The 3,750-nt window shown below is 45.5% G+C and overlaps 1 long non-coding RNA gene across 1 annotated transcript; it reads left to right on the forward strand.

Annotated features, from left to right (window-relative positions):
• The first annotated feature begins 939 nt into the window (after nt 1-939).
• LOC135824869 (uncharacterized) lies at nt 940-3,166 on the forward strand. Its single transcript, XR_010554956.1, has 2 exons — nt 940-1,310; nt 2,475-3,166. It is a non-coding gene; the product is annotated as an uncharacterized LOC135824869 (long non-coding RNA).
• Nucleotides 3,167-3,750: the final 584 nt, after the last annotated feature.

Raw genomic sequence — 3,750 nt, forward strand, 5'->3', positions numbered from 1 at the left:
CACACACACCACACACACACACACACACACACACACACACACACACACACACACACACACACACACACACACACACACACACACACACACACACACACACACACACAGAGTTACACACAACACACACACACACACACACACACACACACACACACACACACACCACGAGACCATACATCTGAAACGGCATGCGTTTCGACGGGCTTTAGAAGCCCCCGAGTTAGATGATCCACATCAAGGCAATACGCACCACCAGCCCGGCTATCTCATACTAGACAGCAACTGAACGCGGCACACATACTACCAAGAGTTCATAACCCCCAAGAGTGTGCAACTCCTGATCAGTCCCTGTATGGAAGCCCGCTCGGCGGAATTCCTTCATTGCGTCATTTTTGGTGCAGTGCGATGAGTCACGCCGATGAATTCTTCTAAAATTTACAGTCAAACCAGGATGCTTCCCCAGGGTAAACTGCCTAAACTGCGATTCTAGTCTGAGTCTGAGCCTCAACGACAAGAAGCAAGGCAAAAGTAAAACAAAGCATACGATCCTAAAGACAAAACAATTTATTTTTTCGATGCAATGGTGACTCTTCGGCTTCATCGCCTTCTTCTTTCACCAGTGCAGTCAGTCTCTTCAAGAACAATTTCTTCCCCAGGCCATCGGCATATTTCCGGTGCTTTCCTCGAAGATGATTTCAAATGGTTGAGGAACTTGAGAGACTGATGATACGTCGAAGGAGCATTTTTCGGCTGAGTTGCACAGCTATCAGAATGATTGTCCTCGACGGCAATGCAATATTTTTAACAGCGTCCTCACTTCTTCCTGTCGCGATGTCCATGGATTCTTGGAGAAAGAGTTTGTTTTTGAGAAAGTACGACTTGGACGTAGATTTACGTCCGAAATGTCTTCAAAAAAAGCTTCGAAAAGTCGATGCTACACAGTCCGTGCGCCAGGCCACTGAGTGGGCCGTTTTCATTTTCCTGGGTCCGATCCCGCGGGAAAAAGTCTGCACAAAACTGTGTTGGTGAAGATGATGACGACAATGGCAGTTGGGGGAGAAATTTGGCAATTGTTTTGGCCTTTCTCGCGGCCTGTCTTCGCTCCTTTGCCTTTGCAGCAATGGAAGATGATGAGTTCAATGTTGTGCTTTGACGCCGAGTAGAAAATTTGAATCGCAAACGCCATCTTGGCCTTTATTTATGGAAGAAACTGCTCTCCCCGATTTGCTGGTTTCGCCGACTGGCATCGAGAAGTAGACGAGCTGCGCTTTCCTAGAGCCGCGGACACCAAGCTCTCATGGCGGACCTTAGTAAGTACATATTGTTGTGTAGTGTGATGATAATGGTTTGAGCATTCCTGCCTGGAATAACCGATGGCACTAAGTGGAATCTCAAAATTGTTTTTTTAGTATTTTTACGAGCACAAGTGTTGCCTTGTTGAAAATAGCACAACAAGAAGAAAGAAGCATCCAAAAGAATACGATGTCATAAATAAATGTGTTCTCTTCCCGTTTAGTGTGCCTGTGCTTAGGATGGTACTGTTGAGGAATCCGAAAGTGCGAAATTTGTATGTCTTTTATACTCTGTATATTGTAAAATTTGCATGACATTTTAGTGGGTATGGACTTGTAGTTGTATTCTCTTGAGATGTACCCTCGTTGCTGCTGCGGATGGACATGCTGGCCTTAATTGCCATGAAAGCTTCTCTTGGTGTCATTGTAATAATATATTCTTTGTCGATATTATCGATTGAAACGAACCGAATGCTGTCTCGTTTCATGTACGCCGCTGACGCAGCTCCACTGCATTCATATTTTGGTGGCTGAACCAAGAGTCCATAGCCCCAAGAGCATGCAACTTTGCACGAGGGGTCTGAAGGGGCTTGCTGCCCACATTACGTAGCGACAAACTGGGATACCGGCTGGGGCAGTGCGTCAACGATCTGCTGTGGTTTTCAGATTCAAAGCGCGCTTTTTCTCATAAGAGCCTTATGAAGGTTTGTGTGCATGGTGTATCGCATGCAGACACTGCCTCGAACCTGCTGTGTTTCTGTGTGTAACCGATCCACCAGGGGTTAATAATCCGGGTTACGTCTTCTTGGCAGAACTACCGGCAGTGATGCCCAGCCATGCCAACATTCTAAAGCGCGATGCATGATATCACTTCTGCGACGTGATGCGCGACGATGCGATTGAGGAATTTTTCTGCAAATTGTTGCAGTGAGTGCTGCTTCACTGGAACCAAAATTATGGTTCAAGTGAAGCAGCACCCACTGCAATTATACTAATAGGGACAACCAAATCCACTTCCATGGAGTTCAGTGTATTATCTGTATAACATTGGAAAAGTGTAGTATATAAAGAGCAGAGCAATTTTTTTCCATTTAATTACTTTCTGTGTTTCATGCATTATTCCTACTGTCGTTAAAAACTTAAAATACTGCCTTATCTTGTGCGATCTGTGTGTCTTCTCAGGTGGATCGTGCTCTAACGCGTCTTGGCATTGTGTGAGAACAGCACGAAGAGGACCTTGGCTATTAACGCGTCTTGGCATTGTGTGAGAACAGCACGAAGAGGACCTTGGCTATTAACGCGTCTTGGCATTGTGTGAGAACAGCACGAAGAGGGCCTTGGGTATTGCAGCCTTTCCGCAGAAGGAGAATGACTCGCTTCTTTTGCTAGTGTGCAAACATCCATGTGTTCTCCCAGTACTGCTGTTAGCTCAGCCAGAGGATTATCGCAGATCTGAGTGTGACAAGCGATCAGCTGTAATAGCTTTGTTGTGAATGCTTGCACTGCTGTCAACTATTAAACATTCTAGCTGTGCCTCGTAGCACTCCTTGCAAAAGACATCATTCTATGCTATTGTCATGTTCTTACTCCTTGGAACTGCTGAGACCGTTTCATAGTGGGAACAGTTCATCTGTGCCTGTTTGTCCATAACTGTCTTTACATGTGCTGCAATGCCGCCTATATTGGCGCGGCGTTCACTTTTGAGCTCGTCCGCTACGTTCCGTTTCATACACTTCTGTAGTAACGCAATGAAGATTCTCATTGACACTCCTTTACACAGCCAGCGTATGTGGATATTAGTCTGTAGGTGGCTGCAATTTGCGTTTTTGCCTTTCGCCGTTCACTATTTTACCAAAATATTCCAATATTCTGCATTTGTCGGATGTGTGCACTGGTGTCCAGACGAGTTGCTTGGCATAACTCGCAGGCAGGAATGCATACACGCCCATGATGTACCTGAGTGGCATTATTACACCGTCCTGATGTGTTCATTGTGAGTGCTACATGCTTCCAACTGTCCTCCATATACATGTAAATAGCGAGAAAAACAGAGGTTAGAAAATTGGTCGGTGTGGTGTTATTTGGTCTTGGACACCGGCGAGAGACCACATACTAAAAGACTAAGGCTTGTTCTTCTGGATGTTGTAGTGGGTGTTACTACGCGTGCCTGGAATACTTGACGGCACTAAACTAAAGTCCTGCGTAAAGAAAAATTCAAATTTCGACAGTCGGAGAAGACGTGATGCTGCATGGGACAGAAGCACCCGGCGAGAAAACGTTCGAAACTGAGGATAGAAGTTTGCCTTATCCGGCGATGGACGGCGTGTCAGGTCTGAACTCGAACGAAAAAGGGCCTTGTAAGGCCCACCTTGCAATGACTAGAAACTAACAATTCTCAAGAAATAGCTCAAAAAGTTCAAAGTCCACTGACTCTGGAAAATAAAAAACACGGATAGAG

This window comes from Sycon ciliatum, chromosome 9, assembly GCF_964019385.1.
Source record: "Sycon ciliatum chromosome 9, ocSycCili1.1, whole genome shotgun sequence".
NCBI classification, from domain to species: Eukaryota; Metazoa; Porifera; class Calcarea; order Leucosolenida; family Sycettidae; genus Sycon; species Sycon ciliatum.